Genomic DNA, 23513 nt, shown 5'->3' with positions numbered 1-23513 from the left:
TTTATGAATTCATTCAGACTTTGCAGCCAGCAGTTTGTGCAGTGACTTTCAGGTCACTGGGAAATTCTAGTTCTACAGGTTTGTGGGCTGGGGAAGGAACAATGATTAACCAAGCAGCAGGGGGCAGATGTAATCCCCTTAAGTGCATTTAAGTCTTGCAGAGAGATTGGGCCATTTGCTTTAACCAGCAACATATATGTAGTGAAGTAGCGCCGAGGCTAAAGTAATCAATACGTAAGAGTTTCAATTGGTTTCCCAGATGTGCCGTGCGTGCAGAAATAGTAGTCATTTAGATTAGAATGTTTCAATGGAGCTAGTAAGCTGGAGCGGATGAGAGCTATCACTAGTTCAAAGAGAACTTGTTTACTTTCAGCCCTCTTCATACTGCTTGAAGTATCTATGCAATCCATGTGCAATTAGGTTTAAGGTTAAAGGGCTCAGGCCAGTTACTAGTAATGAATTGCATTTGCACACAAATGTTTAACTGTTTGATGATGTCATGACTTACCATCGACGAATCCCAAGAAGGGGTGTGCTATGAAATATGGGATTTCTTTGTAGTAGGATTGTACAATTATGTGTGGGGGTGGACTGTAATAACATATTTTAACTGTTGCAAAAATGCATATAATGTGTCAACTTGTGTGGTTGAATGAGACTTGGGTTAGTTTGCCGCAATAGAGTCATTTAGCTGCTCCCCAGTCAATTGCAAAATGAACTTGCTTAACGTACAAAATGTGCACTCGCTTCTTAGGTGGTGGGCTGCTTTGGGTTAAGGTGATTAGGGGCCCGCCCCCACAAATTAGCCAACCACAAAGGGACCCCAGGCTTTCCGAGACATTGGGGCGTCTCCTGTCCGCACACCTCAGCTGCAGTGCCTCTCTGCAGGGACCAGTCTTCCATGCACGGTGAACAAGAGAGGTTTGTGGGTGCCATATTGGTTAAAAGGCTTGTCAGTTCCCCAGAGGGGTGGTACCGATGCCCAGCTGTGCAGGACGACTTGCCGGAGCACCACATCGGAGCACTTCTGGTTCACAAGAGTGCACTTTTGAGGGGTAAATCAAGAAAAGAAATAGGGGTAGAAGAGGATAATTTCTTTGACTTAAGGGGGTTGGTAAGGGTAGACTTGGAATACATGTGTGAAGTTAGTCGAGGTTACAGGGATTGACAGGGTGAGTGCTTTGAAGGACTGAGTGAACTGTTATGTTGTCAGTCCCTTCTATATATTTTTACCTAGTTTGTTATTTTAGAGGTGTAAGGTGGTACCCCACCCAACACCGCCATTGTGAGGTTTGTCCTGATACCCTTCAGTTTGCTGGTCTGGATGGCAGAGCCCTCACCTAGAGGTTAGGTGGCATCTTATGGTAAGTCCACCCATAGATACCTTCCTGTGAGGAACCTGTGGGCGTCCTCACTTTTCCTCCTGTATCCTCCTCTCAGGTGGCAGGGAAAGGCCATCACTCTCGGATCCTGACCCTGGGATGTATATGCAAGGGAGGATCACCCGGGTGGAAGGAACTTGGGGAGAGGACGTACATAGGTGACGCATTGTATCCCCCATTTCCTTTTCAGAATGAACCCTCTATCCCACAAGCCTTCATAGGCTATTGTCAGATCCTTCCCCGCTCTGCCTGTAACACATTCTCTAAGAAACACTAGTTCAGTACTGGGACAAGGAAGAGACCGACTAGAGAAGCCCATCCTCATTTTCTTAATACACACGTATACCAACTTCAACTTCGTACTGAGACGAAGTAGAGGACAACAAGAGCAAGACCTAACTGACGTTTCCATAGTGAGCGCTCTAGCCTTTTCTGTGCTAGTCATTGTGGGGGGAACCTTAAAAGCAGACATCCTTGTAAACATGGAGTCGGCTTTGGAAGCAGTGATACAAACTGCTTGGTGCAGGCTGACCTCTCAGAGACCGCAGTGTGGCAAGCGGATCACTCGAGACCCAGGTAAGGATACAGAGTTTATGCAGCGTGAAGCAGAACTGAAGGACACTGGAGGCTGGTGGCATACCGAAAGAAGGAAGCTGGTGTGACTGGGCAAAGCAGTTGTGGAAGCCCCAAGCTGCAGGAGGTGCATCACCGGGTGAGCAGAGCCACAGAGCCGGTATCGTGAGAAACCAGAAGGTGTCTCGCCCAACTAGTCCCCGGGGATCTGTCATCCACGTGGCCAGGACACGGCCATCGCTTTTGGATCCAGTTCCTGTGGGTGGACAAGTGCAGGAGGGTCAACAGGGTGAGGGGTCTTCGGGCAGTGGGACACTGGATGGGGAGTTGCGGTATCCCCTTCCCTGTAACACCTTTACCCCATCCTGCCAGGTAGGATATTTAGAAACTCTACCCACTCCCCCTTTTACAACATGAACACTTTCTCACCAACAGCCCACTATGAGAGAAAAAAGACTAAAACGTGCAGTATACTGATGACCATCACACACACCTGACTTCCATTAAGCTTCCCCACAAGGACACGAGGATGAAAGGTACAAGAGAACATTCTGAGCGAGGCAAAGCACATGAGGAAACAGCAGTTTCGAAACCGCAGCTAAACAAGAGAGGAAAGATGGCAAAACATAAGGGAATCACAATGGGTTCGGGGGAAGAGTTCCCTTGACCTTTTCGACAAAGAACTGTTACTTTCCTGAACTCTTGAGAATAGAAAGCGTAAGACCAGTAAACCAGGCTGAAGATTCCTGCATTGTGTTTCGGAGATACCCGGGGCCCTCCCGTGTCAGAAATCAAGGCGGGGAGAATCACCAGCTGCTGTGGTACTGCCCTTGGCTCCAAGAACAAAGCAGCGTTAGTGAAATCAACACAGCCGGTGAGTTGAGGAGACCGATACAAGACCGGTCTGTGTTGAAGCCAAGATTGCAAGGAGCAACATTGTACGGCGGGCGCTGGAACAAACTTTGTTAAAACACGTGTGATAAGAGATGCAAGTAAAGTTAAACTGCTGATGAGTGACCGAACATTAAAAAAAAGATACAATACCTTTGACAGAGTGGTCTGGCACCTGTTGTTCTCTGTGGTATTTCATTTATATCTTCGACCCTCTTCTCACTTTTAAAGAACTTTGATATTTGCTGTCTCCCTTCTATGCAGATGACAACTGCAAATCTCTCACTTGCCTGACCAAGCAGACATTTTAGGGGCCTGCCTTGATGTCATTCTGAGGCAGGATGACGAACACTGATTACAGCTCAACAAATTTACAATGAATGAACAAGTTACTTTCTTAACTGGTAACGTTTTTTCGATGGGATGTTCCGACGACGTATTCCACATCTATGACAGGTAATCACCACAGATGTGCTGCTTCGGCAAATTTTCGGTGTCTGCGTCCTGCATCGATGTCGTCGATACGCTGTCCCCGAGGGCCTCTGTCGAGCCGACGTCACCGGATGTTATAAGTAGGACGCACGACGCCCGTAGCCTCAGTTGTAGTTTTTTTCCCCAGAACGTGTGGCAGCAATCTTCTGCCAGAATGACTACAGAAAGCCTTGCCGAAACATAAGCTGCAATTGCATAAGAAATTCTGTAGAGGGGCAGGCTGGGAGGGTTCGATGTGGAATATGTCGTCTGAACATCCCATCGAAAGAACATTACCAGGTAAGAAAGTAACTTGTTCTTCAAGGGGATTGGTTCCTCCGACGTATTCCACATCTATGAGAGACTCCCAAAGCAGTACCAACGTATGGAGGTGGGAAAATAATTTAGAATTTTAGAATGCCCAGTCAAATTGCAGAATAGAGGACTGCCTTACCAAAGGCCAAATCTTGCCCATGGATAGAATCGAGGGAGTAGTGTTTGACAAAAGTATGGACAGAGGCCCATGTGGCTGCTTCTCAAATGTTACGAATGGGAACACCCCTCTGCAGAGCAGTGGAGACAGCCACACCCTTAGTAGAATGGGCCCTCAAGCCTACCGGAGGGTCTTTACCCGCCAGATGGTAGCATTCCGAGATAGTCAACATAATCCATCTGGACAAGATCTGCTTAGTAAAAGCTTGACCCAAACGCCTTCCAGCGTATCCTACAAAGAGCTGATCGTCCACTCTGACCCGGAACATGCGTGAGATGTAGAAGCTTAACGCTCTCCTATGATCCAGCCTATGGAGCCTCTCCTCTTCCTTACCAGGGTGCGGAGGATAGAACGCCGGAAGAATGACCTTCTGGCTTAAATGAAATTCCGACACAACCTTCGGAAGAAAAGAAGGACGAACCCTAAGGACAACCCTGTCCTTATGGAACACCGTGAAGGGTGGCTTAGAGGATAGTGCCTGCAACTCACTCACTCTGCGAGCAGAAGTAACCGCAATTAAAAATACAGTTTTAAAGGTCAACAGTCTCAAAGGACTAGAATGTAAAGGCTCAAACGGAGCTGCCATTAGGAATTTTAGAACCAGGTTCAAATCCCAACCGGGCACCTGGAAAGGTGACGGTGGGAACACATTAGTGAGCCCTTTCAGAAACTGAGAAATCAAAGGAATCTTAAAATAAGAACACTCCTCAGACGAGCGCTTAAATATGGACAGCGCCACCAGGTAACTTTTAATGGTACCCACTTGCAGGCCCTTGTGGGCTAATGAAAGCAAAAAAGACAGAACTACAGGAATGGCACATGAAAAAGGATCCACATTCTTAACCCTACACCAGTCGCAGAACTTTCTCCAACGGCAACGGAACAGGGACTTTGTTGCGGGCCTTCTGGCCAAAAGCAACACCTCCAACACGTCTTCAGGGAGGTCCCAATCCTCATACCTCAACCTTTAAGAAGCCAAGCATGAAGGTTGAGGGACTTGACCTCTGGATGGAGAACCTGACCCCCCCCTCCCGTGAGAGCAGACCGTCTCGATAGGGAAGACGGTGTGGAGGGCAGATGGACATGTCGAGAAGGTCCGGGTACCACGTTCTCCTGGCCCATGCGAGAGTAATGAGGATCATTCGGGAACCGAACCTCCGTAACCTCTGCAGCACTTGCGGAATGACGGGGACTGGAGGAAACACCACTCCACTACGAACGCGTCCCCTAAGGCTCTTCTTGGAGGAAATTCCCACAAGCAGAACCTTTCGCACTTCCGGTTGACACAAAGGGCGAAGATCTCCAGGAGAATCTCCTGAGCCAGCTCCCACTCGTGAGAGACCGTGCTCTGCCTGCTCAGAGCGTCCGCCACCATGTTTTAGTCTCCGGCCAGATGAACTGCCGAGATCGAAATTTCCTGCTGGATGGCCCAGAGCCAGAGCTGAATCACCTCCCTGTCCCCCCTTTTTGTTGAGGTAGTGCATGACCACTGTATTGTCCGTCAGAATCAGGGCATTCTTCCCCCGCACAGACGGCAGAAAAGCCTTCAGGGCTAGCCTGATGGCCCTCAGCTCCAACAGATTGATTTGTAGTCTGGACTCCGACAAAGACCAACAGCCGTGGACTGTCAACTCATTGGCATGAGCTCCCCATCCCGTGAGGGACGCGTCTGTCACAATCGTTACCTCCAGCCAGGGTAGCCAAAATGGAGCCCCCTTTCATCAGATTGCTTTCAACGGCCCACCACAGAAGATCCTGGGCGACCGAGGGCGGCACCTGAACGGGGTCTGACATCCTGCCAGAGCACTGCGACCACTGAAGCTTGAGAGCCCATTGCAGAGATCTCATCCACAACCTGGCCCCTGGCACCAGAAGAATGCAGGATGCCATGAGGCCGAGCAACCGCAAGAACTCGAACACCGGAAGACGCTGGGCATGTTGAAACTTGTGCACCATATGCAGAATAAGATGAGCCCTCACCCCTAGGGAGGCGAGCACTGCTCCGATGTATTGGAGCCGCTGGGTAGGTGTCGAGTGGGACTTCTTTAAGTTGAGGGAGAAGCCCAGCTTGTGAAGGGAGTAGCAGGTGACGGACAGATGATCCAGGACTTGCTTGGGAGAGCGCGCCCTTATCAACCAATCGTCCAGATAGGGGTAGACATGAATCCCCCCTTTCCTGAGATACGCTGCCACCACCACCATGAGCTTGGTGAAGACACTTGGGGCGGAGGTCAATCCGAACGGCAGGACCCGAAACTGAAAATGTGAGTCACCAACCGCGAACCTCAGGTACTTCTTGCGCTTGGGATGAAATCGGCACATGAAAGTAAGCGTCTTTGAGGTCGAGAGACACCAAACAGTCCTGAAGTTGAAGGGCCTGGAGGACTTGAGAAAGAGTAACCATCTTGAACTTGTCCTTACTGAGGAGCTTGTTCAAACCACGCAAGTCCATGATGGGTCTCAATCCCCTGTTTTTTTTCGGGATCAAAAAATATGGGGAATACCATCCCTTGTTCCTCTCCGCTACAGGCACCAGTTCTATGGCGCCTTTCTCCAGCAGGGATTTGATTTCCTGCGCAAGGAGCAGATCCGGACTCCTCAAAGAGAGCTTCCCCGGTGGATTGTCGTGAGGCCTCTGCCGGAAAGGAAGACAGTAGCCGTGGGCTATGATCTCCAGAACCCACACATCTGAAGTAATGGCACGCCATTCTACAAGATACTCCGCCAGCCTTCCCCCAACCGGCGAACCATGGGACATGGCCTCATGACTGAGCTGAAGCGGCTGCGGCAGTGCTGAGGGCAAAGAGGCAACTACCCGAGCAGCCTTGGCACCTCGAGTACCTTGTTTTCCACCTCTGGTACTCCTACGGTGGCCCCTTTGACTTGCAGCTCCCCTCCATCTACCAAAGGAAGAGTAGTATCGAAAGGAACCTCCCCTCCATTGCTGTCCAATAGGACGAAAAGGCAGAGGTTGGCAAACTGCAGCGCTCAACGACTTCACTGCAGCTTTTGAGGTCTGCAACCTCTCAAGGCTCTCGTCAGCCTTGCGCCCAAAAAGATGTTCACCATCAAAGGGCATGTTGAGGAGCCGGGCTTGTACGTCAGGAGCAAACCCCGACTTCCGCAACCACGCAAATCTGCGCATCACCGTGCTCGCCGCCATGTCCAGAACCGACTGAAAGGATTCACACATGGCATCCTTGCCATCCTGAACGAGGGCAAGAAAACCATCCCATTCCTCCCCTTCGGGAATATGTTCAGCCGCCAAAGACACACAATTCCACAGAGAGTGAGTGAAATGCGATAAGGCACACACAGAGTTGGCTGCCTGTAAAGCCATACCCCCTGAAGAAAACACTTTCTTCACCCAGCCATCAAAACGTTTGTTGTCCCTATCTGGAGGGATGGTAGGGTACGACGCCTGCTTTGCGGGGGCCGTGGCTGCCTGCACCACCAAACACTCCAGAGTGGGGTGCGTAGTCAAGTAGCAGGGGTCGCTACTGGCTGTACGGTATTTTTTCGGCAACGACTTGCTCACTGCCGGGAGACTCTCCGGAGCAGTCCAAACCACCGCCGCCACCCTTCTCTGTAAAGCCATATGAAATGGCAGCACCGGGTCAGTGGGTGGACCTTGGTCAAGGATTTCCGTCAGGTCATCCTGCAGAAAATCCACTGGTGGCGCAGACCAGCCCAAGTACTCAGTCACCCTCGACATGAGACGCCGGTATGAAGACTCGGCGTGCGTGCCAGGCTCAGACCTACCGAACTCAAACTCCAGAGAGGTGTCCAGACCACTGGCGTCGTGCAAAGACTAGCGCAGGTCTTCCAACTGGCTATGACCAGACAAGAGTTTGTTAGGAACCTCATCAGGAACCAAATCTTCATCAGACCCTTCATCCACCTCAGAGATGTAATCCAGAGGCTGGAATAAATCCCTGGATGAGGGCACAGAAAAAGGTTCAAATACAGGCCTCAATGACTTCTTCAGGGCCTTCCTCAGAGTTTCCACCGATGTACGGGGTACCTCTGGTAAAGCCTCCACAAAAGGTGTCAATGGAATCGACGTCGAGCGTGGCGCCGATGGCTTCGACACAGGCCTCGAGGGTGGTGCCCCGAGCGTGTCCTTCAACTGCCTAGGCGTCGATGACATCCTCGGAGGCGGAGCCTCGAGAGAGTCCCTCGACGGACATGGCGCCAATGGCGTCAACATCTTTTTATAAGACCTCACAGGCTCTGACGGTCTCAAGGGCGTCGAGGACCGGGACCTGGAGCGGGCATGGCTAGAGCAATCCACCTTGTCCGATCGGGACCTTGACGGCTCCCGATGATCGCGCCGACCACGCAAGCTCGAGGCGTGTGAGCGGTGGCCCAATCGCGTTCTCTGCTGGCTTCTCTCGAATGTGCGGACAGAACGGAGCCCTGCAATTCGAAAATCGCCATCATCTCCTTACGAAAGGCGTCCCATTCCACAGGAGAGGAATGCTTGTTGGGACAAGCAACCCGCCGTCTGGCGGAGTCCTCGGACGAGGACGGGGAAGGTGAAAGGTGACAGCGCTTCGGCGAGTGCCTCGAGGAGGCAGAGGAATGGCGGGAACCACTCCGGGACCGAGACCCCCTGGACTTACGCCAACGCGGAGAGTCGCCCCTCGAATCATCGGTCGAAAGCCCAGTGGATTTTGACTTTCAGGGTTTGGAAACCCTACCTACAGATCGCTTCTTCTTCCGCTCCCACAAGGCCTTCAACGTCAAAGACTGGCAATCGTCACATTCATCGGTGGAGTGGTCCTCGCCGAGGCACCAGAGGCAGACGTCGTGCGGGTCTGTAATCGACATCTTGGAACCGCAGTCCTGACACTTCTTGAACCCCGACCGCGGGGTAGAAGACGAAGACATGATATCTACATACATAGCCAAGTTCAAAGAACCGATAGAATTATCAGAAGAACTGAGGCGCGCCGAGATCTCCGAAGTGAACGCGTTTGCGGAAAAAACAGAACTGAGGCTACAGGCGTCGTGCGTCCTACTTCTAACCTCCGGTGAGGTCGGCTCGACAGAGGCCTTCGAGGACAGCGTACCGACGTCATTGACGCAGGACGCCAAATATTTTCCGAAGCAGCACAGCTGTGGTCATTACCTGTCATAGATGTGGAATACGTCAGAGGAACCAATCCCCTCGAAATCTTATTTTAGGCACACCCAAAATCTTACAGAATTAATCCTCATTTAATAATTTTCCATCTTTTCTTCAAAGCCGTTGCCTGTTGTCCAAATCTATTAGAAATCTGCCCATATGCATAGATAGATAGCTCTTCTCCCATATGCTAAAAAAGGGAAGACATATAGTTTCTTCTTGTTCAGGAGACTGAAATTGATGCTGACTTTAATACCTTACAACTTAAGACAACTTACTTTAGGAACCTTGATAAACTCAGATTTTGACTACAGTACTCCGCTAATTGCCGCTCTTCAAGATTTTTGGTCTTTCCAAAAGTAGGCAACCCTTCACAGCTTGCATGCCCTTGCACTGGCTCTCAGTAAAATTACATATTCTCTTCTCGCGGCGTGTTTGGCGAGTGTTTGGACCAGTGACCACCCTGAATCCTGTTGCTACTGCTTGAGTAGCTTTTCTATTTCCATCACCACTGGGAGGCTGGAGGCGGACCCCCCTCTACAAAACCTTCACTCCTAGCGGAGCGTTTGCGGAGTGTTTGGCGAGTGTTCAGCGTGGTGTGAGTTGGAAGGAGTATTATGGACCACACTTTAACAACAAACTCTAGCGATGAGGTCAATCTCCAGGTACCTCGCACCAGAAGCCGCTCGAAATTGCCCGGCGCTGGTAGTCTCATTGGGGACAAAAGTGAGGCAGTGAGCAGTGCCCATGATCAAGGTAGGTGATGTTGTGCGCCCCTTGAACTGATAGCTGATTGCACGAATCATATAACCACTAGCCCCCCGTCTCTTATCAGCCCGGTAAACTCCCTACCTGGATTGGGCAAACTTTTGCGACCGGCGGCTCGTGGCTCTCCTCCACGCCGAGTTCCGTCGCTGCCTGCGGTCAGTGAGGGGGCCGGCGGAGATGCGCGGGCCGGCAAGCATGCGCACTCTGTCCAAGTCCCTCTAGCAGAGCCAGGCAATGGCCCAGAAGCCGCGGGGAGGATGGGGGAGGGATCGCCAGTTGAAGAGTTGCTTCCACGGAGGGAAGCTACGCCTGAAATGGAGATTGAAGGGAAAAATATTGAAGCTTTCTGCCTTCCACAAGAAGAAGCTTCTTTTACAACCAAGCAGAAAAAGAACAGTAAAGTCAAACTAAAAGCCCCAAAAACGTTTATACCAAACATCTTATATGAGAGCATTGAATCACCAGTCTTTTTGGATGCACTGGAAAGTCCGCAAGTACCAAAAACGAAAGCTATTTTTACTAAACAGATGGCACAGAATCATTGCGAAAGCGATAAAAAAAACAACTTGAGTGTCCGCAATAAAGAGTCTATGAGGGGCTTGGAAAAGGGACTTATACAACCCCAGATACAAAAATTTATGAATACCATGTCACAAGAAAGAACAAAGGCGACAGTCAATCCTACAAATGGGGCAAGCGGCTTACAGAAACAAGTATCTTCCCAGAAATCGAGACCGTGTGCCTCATCTCTTTGAGGGATAAAAACACTAAGATGGCATTTCAAAAAGAAAGGTTTACCTACTTCTCAGAAAGCTATCACTCAGGAGGCTCCGAATACTGACTCCAAACAACAGCAAGAAGAAATGGAAATGTCAGGCCACGACCTCCTTCTAGCATCGGGCAAGTGCGAACAAACAATGTCCCATGATGTACGGGCAGAATTAGATATAAGTGATAATGGTCATACAACAAAGGACAATATGCCTAGGGCTTCTAGTGAAAACAAAAGTGCTCCTGCATTTGATATAGATGCACCACATCAAAAACAATTGGAAAAACCGGATGAAGAGCTAAAGTTGGCTTTAAACGAACCAATAAATACATCAACTCCACAGACAGCAAGAACAAAAAGAAACTTTGGACAAGTGGAAGTAAACAATTCTATATCAAACATGGCCCCAGAAAAAAAGAAGAAAAATTAGTGGAAACCAAAGAAAAACATTCCGGGAGAGAACCGGTAGGGCCTCAAAATCCATGGGCAATTACAGATATTTGTGCAAACATGCAAGCAGCAGTTGGTTCGATGATGACGATAGCATTAGCACCATACTTGAAGCTATATGAGGCACTTCATGAAAATTATAGAGACCAAGCGAATTCACTGGCTCAAATTCAATCCAAATTAACATATGTGGAGAATCACTTCGAGTCTGCTAAATAAAGGAGGGCCCGAGAAAATGAGTCACAAAATGTCATTTTCAAAACTCTAACTGATTTAATTGAGGAGGCTCGCGAAGATAAGAAAGCTTTTTTGCACTATTTCAGTGATACTATCACTTTACTCAAATCGGAAGGTCACAAAGTTCCTGTACAGTGCAAAAACAAGAGCACCTCAACAGAAAAAGCGGACATAGAGCCAAGGCCAATTGAGGAACAAAGAAAGGTAAATGTGATTGACGATCGAAATCGGAAAATTGAAACAAGTGAAAAAATGACAGAGGAAATTGGTAGACAAGAAGCCGTGATAGGCAACAAGAGAAATGAAAGAAAACAGAGAGAGTCCTTGTAGAATGGCCAAACAGTACAGGCTGCTCACCATAATGTTTGTCAAAAACAAAACAGGGATATTTTCCCACTATTTACTGTCGAAAACCTAAATGAATCTAAAAGACAAGACAGGGCAGAAAAACCAAAGGAACCTTTAGAAAAACAAAACAAAAGACAAAAGAACATACTGGAAAATCTAAATAAAAAGACCAAAAATCTGCCAAATCAAAAATGTGCGACAAATGAAGGCACACAACAGTTTATTAGAAACTTGAAACCTATAGGAAAAGAGACAATGAAATCTAGTCAAAAGCCAAATGTAAACAAAAAAAGGATGACTTATCTGAACAAAGGAAACAAGAGCGAGAATATATTAAAGATGTTGAGCTAGATACGACACGAAAGCTCCAATACCGACTCCTATAGCCAAGAAGCACTATTACTCTTATCTGTCTTTGAGGAAGAAAGTTTGCGAGAGACAATTGATGAGGATGAAGAAATTGTGAATAAAAAAAATAGCTCCCTGAATAAAGCTCTGGAATGTATTGAAATAACATCACCAATTTTTCGAACCTTACAAGAAAAAAGAACACAACTAGAGGTAAAAAATGCAATGGAAAAAAAGCAACAACTCTTGCTTAAAGCTATGATTGAAAAGTCTAAACAAGACCGGGAAAGAAAGAACACACAAGGAACCAAGAGCTTGAGCTCGAAAAAGATACAGGAACGAGAGGAGAAGAAAGATACAAGTAGTGTTAAGAACAAACCGTAACCTCTTGATAGCAAGAGCAACACTTACAAATTGAGAATGGAGAGAGTCTTAAGAGCAAACGATGGCCTGATCTTAAATAGATCAAATCTAATGAAGCTCCTGCATAGCGTGCCGCAATTGAGAGTTATTGAACCAAAAGACATTAGAATTGTGGAGTTTCCAAATGAAGAAGCCATGGATAGAATATGTGTTCATCTAAACACAAAGGCAGTTATGAACTCAATACAGTTAGCTGCGGACGAACTCCGAGTATTAGGCTTTGACATCAAAATAGAAAGCCCACAAAAGAGCGAACAGGAAGCCAAAAAGAATATATCAAAGAAAAAAAGCTCTGAAGAACCAAAGTATGCCTGTGGGGAGCAAAATGAAGAGAATGTGGACTACAGACCTATACGGTTTTCTCCAACAGTGTTACGGGGACCAAAAGCTCTCCGCATGCTAATTAAAGGCAATGACGATGTGCTTTTGGAATCACAAAAAATCATTGCCCATGTAATGGAAACAAATATTGATATAGAAAGCTCATGGAGCTGGCTAGCAGAAACATTGGACACAAAAATAAACAAAAATAAATATTAGACCAAAGGCCAGGAGTTGCTAGGATCAACACGCTTTGCGTCCTGGAATACAAGAGGCTTCCACCACTTGATTGAAAAAATAAACAAAGAAATATTAACGGCAGACATTATTTGCATCCAAGAGTGCTGGCTACAAGAGCAGCCTTACATACATGGAGCCACATGTTTTTTGAATAAAGCTCATAAAGGAAAAAAAGGCAGACCCTCTGCAGGCCTTTTAAACATCATTAGGAATACCTATAGTGGAAACATAATACGTACAATACAACCATCCTCCTTGATTCAAATAACAATCTTGCAACAAGAAACAAAAGGAAGAAATAAACAAAAGGAAAAAAAATATTAATCATCTTTAATCTATACTGGAATATAAAGGCCAAACATGGACAAACACTATTGGAAACGCTTACCATCTATATAGACCAGTTGAGATCGGAATATGAAAATCCGGTACTAATCTTGTGTGGTGACTTAAATATTGCTTCTGACAAAAACAAAAATGCACAGACAAATTTGACAAGCCATAATCGACAAAAACAATCAAGATCGCGAAAATGGCAGATTGAAATGGAGAATCGTGATCTCCTGCAAGCCAATGGTAATGTTCAAGGAGATCTAGAGGGAAAACCTACATGGATATCACACAATGCAAGTGCAACTTTAGATTATTTCTTTGTCGATCGAGAAACTTTTGGAAGAATAACCTCTTTAGAAATTTTACCGACAAATAGCAGTGATCACAGAATATTAATTCTCACATGCCTAGACATCGCCCCTCATTATAAGAATGACAAGGAACCTAGAAAATTCTGGACAACCGAAGTTAGTGTTAATGAGGGACGAAACAAATTGAGGCTGTCAACTAAAGCGATTCCAAAACTAACAAAATTGATAAATAAATGGGTGACAACAACACCTAATGATGTAGAGTATGAAACCTTCTCACAATCTTCAGAGTGTGCAATGAAACAAATAGAAAGAATATAAAAACCAGGGCACATCATTTCAATGCTGAAATTGCGGAAAAAAAGTGTCTGCTGGCGCGAGATTTAAGAGCTCTGAAAAAACAGAATATAGACCGTGATGACATGATAATAAAAAGTAAGGCATTAAAAAAGGGACATCGAAATTGGGTCAAATCCCACAGAGCACTATTATTTCAAAAGGATTCTGAACATATGCTCATGGCGATCCGTAACAAAAATGCGAAATTCCTATGGACTCTGCTAAACCGAAAAGAAATTCATCTAGGTGAAGAACAACTCAACCTCATACATGAAACAAAATGGGAACAATTCTTTCAAGCAGAGTATAATTGTGAAGATGCAGAAGATTCCTTGTCACAAGACGCAAATAAGGAAAAGGGATGGGACATAAAATTTGAAAAAAGTGAAATTCTGTCATTGATCACAAAAGCAAGTGGATCTAGAGCACCAGGGACGGATGGCCTAACAAATGAAATGCTAAAGCAGGCCCCAGAAATATGGGCAAACATGTGCTTTGTACTCTTTACCAGAATAGTAAAAAAAGGACAGATTCCAGAATCTTGGACAACTTCGGTCACTATTCACATACACAAAAAGGGAGACAGAGCATGTCCTGAGAATTATCGTCCGATATCCCTGCTGGATGCTATAGGCAAACTCTTTGCGGGCATACTCCTAAAAAGACTAAAGGAATGGCTACAAAGATCCAGAAACTTCGACCATAGACAAGCAGGCTTTCTAGAAAATGTAGACTGTAGCTTAAATCTACTAATTCTCAATCTACTAAAAGCAAAGACCATACAAGAAAATCAAAAATTGTTTATTGTTACAATAGACATGGCCAAAGCATTCGATAGAGTGGATCGACAAATTCTTTGGACAAAAATGGCAGAAAAAGGCTGTCCGGTTGATCTGATAAAAGCCATTAGAACGCTTCATGCAAATACATCGATGCGAGTGAGACTAGATCAAAAGGGAAATTTAACAAAGGCAATCGCAACAAAGTGTGGGTTAAAACAAGGATGCCCACTAGCTTCCATTCTTTACAACTTCTACATTTTAGAAGTAAAAGAATGCTTGGAACCGTCAAGAGCATGCTCGCCGAAAATAGGAGAAACAAAAATAGGTCATCTCCTATATGCAGATGACCTAATAGTGTTGGATAAAACTCCAATCGGCTTACAGAGGAAACTGGAATCTCTCAATACACATTTGAAAGAAATGAAACAAAAAATTAATCTGGATAAATCAGCAATAATGATAATCAAAAAGGCAGGTCCTGTGACAAGAAAAACTTTCAAATGGTGCATAGAGAATGATCCTATACCAATAGTGAAAAATATAAAATATCTGGGAGCGATTGTAAGTTCCAATTGGAGTGACCAACCCTGGATTGATCACCTACAGCAGAAAATGGACCAACTACTGAAACGCAAGTTCTGTAAATTCTCAATGCTTCCGATTGTGAAATTTTACAATTCCCACTATAACATACGCGGGCGAAACGGCCTTGAGGATTCCATGGGACAAACTTGAAGCCAGATTCTGGCGCAAACTCTTGAAAATCCCCACTTCTGTTCCAATAAGCATCATACGACACGTATTGGGCTTGTATTCTATGCAAGTCCGAATTATCTGGAAAGCACTCACTACTTTCAGAAAAATAACCCTGGAAAATTGCCCACCACAATATCTAATACTGAAACAGGAAACAGCAAAAATGCCTTTTTGGCCATTAGATGAATGGAAACTGAAATGTAAGGAACTTTTGCATAACATGAAAGTAACAACTGAAGCATTGTGTCAACAGCCAAAGAGAGTAAAAATACTTTTGCTGTCAATTGACTGGGCGGAAACAGAACGTGTGCGAGTGGCCTCGAACTATCACACCTTATCTGACAAGATAACTAGATGTCCACAGATATTGCCAGGATACCTAGAAAAAAGCGTTAACCATCAACATAGAGACCTTACTATGCGCTTTCGCTTGAATATTTTAAGAACAAGGATTAATCTGGCTAGATATGGTATGGCAAAGGAAAAAGCCTGTAGACTATGTAAACAAGAAGAGGAATCAACTCGACACCTACTCGTATTTTGCTCAGAACTTAAAACTGAAAGGGGATGCCTACTACAACCAAGTATGACACCACTATGTGATTTAGATCCTGACTTATGGTGGTCAGCACTGTATGATGAGCCAAACAGAAAAATCACTAAAGGCTTGGGAACGTTTTTGGAAGCTATGTTAAAGAGGCTGGAACGGGCCTAAAGAACACTGCTAACAAAATACTTTTTAACACATAGCCAAACCAGGATTAAAAACTGACGTAGGACTAAAGAAAGAGGAAGGGTTTGGCTTGTGTTGGTGGAAGTGGAAAAATTGTGTGTATAAGCAAAGGTTTGTATTTTTTTACGCTGAATGCTTTAATAAATAAAATATATATATATTCTCTTTAAAATCCTTTGCTCACCCTCAGAACATTTGGGGTACTTGATATGTACTGATGAGTGGGGGTACGACGGGGAGAAGAGAAGCTAAGACATTGTACTCGGAGGTGGGAGATATTGAGAATTGGTTGATCAAGGGAGTGGGGGAAAGTTAGAACCGTTTAAGAAATGCTTATAAAAAATACTGTTAAAAAGAAATCCTTTGCTCAGCCCAAATGTGTCTAAACAATAGGTCTCCTACTTATGTCGTCCAAATCGTCTGTCTCTGTTCACCCTCCCACTAGTGCAGCTTCCAAGACAAATTCCTCCAAGCCATGCCAAGATTCTCATGTTTCACACAAGGTGGAAGATGGTTCAATGTGCACAGGCCACGCCATTGGAACAAACTCTGTTTTCCAATCCGAGATGAACCCAATAATCTCACCTTTAGAGTTTACCTACACATGTTCTTCCTAGGCAGCTAAACACCTTTGTCTTCACTCTGGTATGTGCACATCAGCACCAACAGTCAGACTTCCTTCAGTGCCTGCCATAAATGATCTCCATCACTCACTTGTAACACATTTCAGCACATCAAGCAATATTCTCTTTCAAACTCACATTCTCTTGTTCAGCATTTGTACTCCTACAGTGGAAGCCAAATAAACAGGTTTTTGTCTCATCTTTTTAATTATCTGCCTTCTGAATTATATGTATCATGTTTTTATTTTTTCGCTTTTAAAGCTTTCTTATCCTAGATATAACTATACATGAACATAATTAAAACTGAGCAAATAAAGTCATCTTGGGGCAACTCTGTTTTCAAAAGTGAGTTGTAGCAAGGCCAAAGGCACTCGGCTAATGAGCTACAGTAAGACCTTCTTTAAACGCTAACAGGGTTGCTTCTACTGAAATTGCCAACTTCCTGCGGTCCTTTGACAATGGAACACATTTGTAACAAGCTTTTCTTTAATGGAATATACTTGAATTAACCTTTGCTTCTTTTATTTTCACCACTGACGTATGACATGATCTGCTTGAATTGCAATGAACAGTGATAGATTTAAACTGCTCACAGCTAGTGCTCTATCAAGCATGATACTGCAGAGGGCTAAGATAAACCTAAGGCGAAATCTAAAATCCATTAAAGAATATAATGAATATCTCTAAAATTGGATTCCATCACAGTAAGTACAGAATTAGGGTCCTTGTGATGCAAGCTGGTTGGGCAAAGATGACAGATCTGTGTATATTCATAGCCCCAAAGTCAAAGGGGGCGAAGAAATGTGTGTGCAGGGCTCTGTAGCGGATGATCTTCCACTATTCATAAACACGAGCAGCTCATCGGCCCTTATCAAGTCCGGTCATACAACACCCTTTCATACCATTGATCATCATGTGCTAGCACTGCAATTAAGATGTATAGATGGCACAGCTCCTGAGAGGATTGAATGTGACAGAGAACTCGGTTGGTGTTATCGATGGCGTGTCTGGTGCCCCTAACGTTTTAAACAGTTATCCTTCTCGATTCATGGTTTCTAGGACTAGGGTATGCTTCAGAAATTATTACTCTGGACAACAGTGGGTGGCTCCCCTGTGAGCATGCCAGATATGCATCAGCATTAATGTACGTCTTCCCTCTTTGTTTCACTGTAAGTTGCACAAAATGCAGATATAAGCACATTCTTAATCCTTGTTTTTTTAAAGATTGCTGTCCGGGGCATTTTCAGAAGCTATCCCACAGCCTCAATGTTTTTTTTTTTCAACGATTTTTATTATTTTTACAACAATCAACAATAAACAAACAACCACAGCAGTTCTTTAACATAGCATTTTAACATTATGAAAAAATATCCAGTGTCTGCTGCTTACCCTTATCCCACCCTCCAACCCAAGCCTACTCTGCTTCGCCCTCTTGCTCTTTATCCTTAGGAGGTATCTCCTCATCTGTATTTTTTAGGAGTCATAGCCTGGGCCGCCAAGGGTGGGCCCCAGCAATGTAGCCACAAGATGTTTCCAGGCCGTCAGGGTTTCCGCTTCTTCCTCCCCTCCCCTATTGGCCGCCTCACTCCATACTACTGTTTCAGCTTCCGTCCATTTACGGAGATTGTTCCACCAGACTTCTATCTTGGGTCTATTACATGCTTTCCACCCCACGGCGATTCTGCGCTTAGCGAGTATATAAATCAAGTCTTTGAGTTTACTGACATGTTTTAATTGGCGCGGTCTAGGAAACCCCCCTACCATGCATGCCCACATTGATTCTATGTTTAAATTGATCCCTTTCTCATTCAATCGGTGGACTACTTCACCCCAGAACCTCCCAATTTCCGGGAAAGCCCAGAACATGTGTATTAGCCCTGCGTTTTCTTCTCCGTGCTTGGGGCATGTTTGTCGTTCTGTGTTTTTGAATCGGGAGATTCTCTGTGGGGTCATGTATGCTCTGTGAGTTATATATAGCTGTATGTGTTGTAGCCTCGCGTTCCTAGACACTTTATGATACCCTTGTACCCGCTCCCACAACCCATCCATCATTGGTTCCCCTGCGTCATCCTCCCAGTCCTGTCTCAGCTGGGACACTTCCCTTCCCACCCTGGACATCAGTAGTTCATAAATTCGAGAAACCTTGTGCCCTCCATCTGCAATATCGTACAGTGTTTCGATGGCCGTGTCTGGTTGTTCATCTAGTACAATTTACGACCATGTCTCCATTACCTTCTGTACCAATCTGGTATAAGTGATGTACTGCCCCAAGTGTAAACCTGTTTCTTCTACTAACGCATTAAATCCCTTTATTTCTCCCTCTTGCCATATGTCTCCCATTGTTACAATCCCCATCGGTTCCCAATGCCTGCGAATCATCTTCCTCAGTTGTGCGTCTCCTCCGGTTAATGCCACTAGCGGCACTTGCGGGGAACACAGAGCCGGATTTTCCATGGTCTCGCACGCCTTACGCCATATTTTCCACCCTACTTCCAGCATCCCCGGACACCCATTTATCTCTCGTTTAGGCAGCCATACCCATTCTTTTAGGAAGAGCGGGTCACATTCAGATCCCAACAGTTTAGATTCTGATGTTGGGTCTTCCGCTAACCACTCAGTCACGTATCGCAGTTGACTGGCTAGATAATAGATCTCAAAGTTAGGCAGCTTAATACCCCCTTTGCCATATGTGTTCTGTAGTTTCCATAGGGCTATCCCGTTGCTGGTTTTAGCCCATAGAAAGCCTCTGAATATGCTTTGAAGTTTAACAAAGAAGCGCGTAGGTATCATATATGGTATGTTTCCAAAGTAGTGTAGTAGCCTGGGTAGTACAACCATCTTCAGCAACGCCCCCCTTCCCATCATGGCCAGGGGGAGCCTAGTGCAAAACTTCATACTATTCTCAACGTTTCTCAGTGCTTTCTCAGTATTATGTGTGTATTCAGCTTCCACAGTGTGGTAAATGTCAATTCCCAGGTATCTGAAAGTACTGGTCTCCCAGGGTATTGGTAGTACTGGTAGTTGTTCTCGCGGGACCCCTATGTATCTTCCCAGGGGGAATATGCTTGACTTTTTGGGGTTGACTGCAATACCGGAGAGCACTGCGAATCGCTCCATCACCTCTAGGATATATTGCAGGTTTTCTCCCGGGTACCTCAAGTATAACATGTCATCTGCATATAACGATATTAGGTGTGGTCCCCCTTTTGTGCAGATCCCCACTCCCTCATATTTTTGTCTCAGGTATATCGCTAGAGGTTCCAATGCAAGAATGTACAGCATCGGGGACAAGGGCATCCCTGTCTGGTGCTGTCATGATGCCTACCCCCTGGGACCCAGACCAAGTCCAGCAACCCCGGAAGCAGGCATCAAGTTATCCTAAGAAAGCCCAACAACCCCTGTTAGGGGCTATTTGGGGGCAGTCCTGGCGTCTATGGCGCCAGGCTCATATGGAGAGTCAGTCCTGGCGCTATAGGCGCCAGGCTCATAGATTAAAACTTACCTGATGCAGACCATGCTGCAAACGTACCTGATGCAGACCATGCTGCAAGAGCTTCAAGCCAAAAGAGGCTTGGAAGGGAATACTTTACCTAGGGATTATTTTTTTACTCGGGTGGGGCTGGGGAGGAATACTTACCTGGGACTACTTTGGAGGCTATTTAAACCACGCCCGAAGAGCAGCACACGCTTCGCGTTATTCTGCATCCAGCAGCGTAACGCTCACCGTGCCTGCAAGTCTGCATCCAGTCTACTGCCACGCCCGCCTCGAGTTTGGAGCTCCTAGAAAAAGAGAGAAAGAAGGAGAAAAGGTTAGAACAAGAGCAATACCTTTGATCCTTACCTGAATTCCCGATCCATCGCGCCTTCGAGCTGGAAGAAAGAAGTTATTTTATGCACGTTGCCTCGCCTGCTGCAGCGCCGCGCTGAACTCACCGGCCTTCACAGCATCTTCACATTCCACCGCATCCTCCTGCATGTTCCCGCCGCACTCCGGCACCTGAGAAGACAAGAACAGCAAGGTGAGCCAAGGGAATACACAGAGGAATATTAGTTACCCCCCCCATAGACTTACCTGATTTTACCACCGGGGGTACTATTCCTCTTCACGGGTCGGTGCAGCTTCCACTGCATCTTCATCAAACCCCGGCACCTAAGGGGAAACAAAAGGACAGCAAGGTGAAACAAAGGGACAAACAAGGGGAACCCTCCTCACCACAATAGACTTACCTAATTTTACCGCCGGAGGTATTATTCCCCGAGACTTCATACTTTCTCTCAGCGCCTGAATAAGGGAGAAAGCAACAGGTTACATATTGACATTATTTTATCGAACTGTGTTGGAAAATACAAATCCTTACCAGAACATTACCGGTTGCCACGAGGAACTCTTCACTAGGGTCAAGCTGCCACCTGCAAGGAATCGGACAAGAGTGAAAGTCAGGCATTTGAACTCTTACGAACTACATACTTACGGTGTCTTGCCGGGAATCTCGGAGTCATTATTGCTCTGGAACTCACCAATTCCTTCGAGCCAGTAAAGCAACTGGTTATCAACGCGCCCCTGCGCTCAATGCAGGATGGAGAGCTCATCTTTTCAAACCATCAGGTGAGACTATAAGAGGGGACATCAAAGGTGATCTGTGGGGAGAACAGCGGGGGAGGGGGGATTTACGCTCAACTCCACGGGTGGTTAATTCCCTTTCTCCATTTGCAGAAGAATATTCCTACGGGCCAAGCAAACCAAGCTAGGTGGGCCAGTCCAGTCCGTCATCTCGGCCCTACGCGTCACATTGGTGGAGACCGAAGCTGTCCAGTTCATATCGACGCCTCTGTGGGAGCCAGGTGAGTGTAACAGGTGCCCCTACTGAGCTGCCATCTCTCTGAAATGGTTGCCCCCTGTTTTGACTCTGGCCAATGGTGAGCTGTACAGTAGTTTCACCCACCTCATGTATCCAAGCCCCATCTCATACTCCTAGGCCTGCCAGCAGCCAAGGCCACTTGTTAGAGTCAAAGGCCTTTACTGCATCTAATGATACAATACCCAACTCACCTGCGGCCCCTTCTGTTTGCTCTATAACATGATGAAGCCGTCGGAGGTTGACGGATATGCTTCTGTGTGGAACATATCCGGTCTGATCAGGATGTATTAGTCTGCCAATGACCTGCTTCATTCTATTTGCCAGCCCAGCCTTGAGTATTTTGCTATCCTGATTCAGCATAGATAGCGGTCTGTACGGCCCGCAGTCCATGCTTGGCTCATTGGGTTTGAGCAGTGGAATAATGATCGCTTCCCTAAGGGATTCTGGCAATATCTCTATTTCAAATGCTTCATTTAACATTGTCAGCAGTGGGGGGGGGGGGGGGGAGTACTTCCTTCTTATATATTTTGTAGAATTCACTAGGGAGTCCATCCGCTCTCGGGGTCTTACTGGTAGGTAGTTGCTCAACCACCGCCTCTAGCTCTTCCAGTGTGATTGGGGCTTCTAGATTTTCTCACTCTTCGGCGCTCATTTGGAGTAAGTCAATATCCTCTAATGTTTCCGCTATCGCACTCCCTTTCTCACCTCCTGCATCGCCATATAATCGTTTATTGAATTCGAGGAACCCTTCATTCACACCTTCTTGGGTATCTAATATTTATCCATCCTCTCCCAGCACCGCTCTGATCGTTTGTCTGGGGGTCTCACATTTATATAGCCATGCAAGTAGTCTCCCTGGCTTGTCTCCCCCCAGCGTGCTGCCTTTCTATGTATTTTTTATAGTTTAAATTGCATAACCTTTCCCAGTGCCCCATACATTCCTGCTGCAGCTGGTTAGTGTTTTCGGCGTCCTCGTGGGAGTTGCTTCCTCTCCTTAGGATTGCTTCTAGTTTTGCCTCTGTGTTTTGCAGTTGCACTAGTATGCCTCCCTGCAGCCCTTTAGATTTAGCTATAGCTGCTCCTCTCACCACCACCTTAAATGCTTCCCATAGAGTTCCAGCCGATTCTACAATCCCCGTGTTATTCTCGAAGTATTCTATAATTTCTCCTCTAAGGTCTTCTCTGAACACCATATCGTTCAGTGCTTCTGCTCTAAGTCGCCATGTGGGGATCTTAGCTCTCGGGGGCCACATATTGCCATGTTAAGATCAGTGGTGAATGGTCTGAGAGGACCCTCGCTTTATATTCTGATCGCACCATTTCCCCCGTTATCTCTTGTGAGGCGAACATGTAATCTAGCCGTGTGTACAGGTTTTGTGGGGCTGAGTAATGTGAGTATTGTCTATCATGTGGGTGGTGTAGTCTCAATGTATCCTCTAATTGAAGGTCTCCCAGTAGGGTTCTCAAGGCTCTGGCTGCGGGGGTGGGTTTGTTAAATTTCCTATCTGTCCTATCCATCCTTGGGTCCAACGTGCAGTTGTAGTCGCCGCTGCAAATAACTGCGCATCCCAGGTACGGGCTCATTTTACTATATAAGGTCTTAAAATAAGCTACTGTGTCTTGGTTCGGGGCATATGTATTAACGATGCATATTTCCTTATTTTCTATCAATCCCTGTAATACTACCATCCTCCCATCTGCCTCGGCCATGGACTGTAGCAGCTGAAAGGGGACATGTGGTGCCACCCAAGTGACCACTCCCCTGGCGTAAACCGAGTACGTTGCACCTATGAGGGTTCCTTTCCATTTCCTCTTTATTACCTCTAGGTTTTCTTCCATGAGGTGTGTTTCTTGCATTAGGGCGATGTCTATTTTCTGTCTCTTCAAATACATCATGATCTTATTTCTCTTCAAGTAGCTATTGAGTCC

General features: G+C 46.0%; 1 protein-coding gene across 1 annotated transcript in view; it reads right to left on the bottom strand.

The window, feature by feature from the left end:
- LOC138515311 (sec1 family domain-containing protein 2-like) overlaps nucleotides 1-23513 on the bottom strand; it is a 1117334-nt gene that overhangs the window by 450033 nt on the left and 643788 nt on the right. The window lies entirely within an intron of this gene.

This window comes from Ambystoma mexicanum, chromosome 6q, assembly GCF_040938575.1.
Source record: "Ambystoma mexicanum isolate Mex_15411 chromosome 6q, UKY_AmexF1_1, whole genome shotgun sequence".
NCBI lineage: Eukaryota > Metazoa > Chordata > Amphibia > Caudata > Ambystomatidae > Ambystoma > Ambystoma mexicanum.
This window is presented reverse-complemented; position numbering and strand designations above follow the sequence as displayed.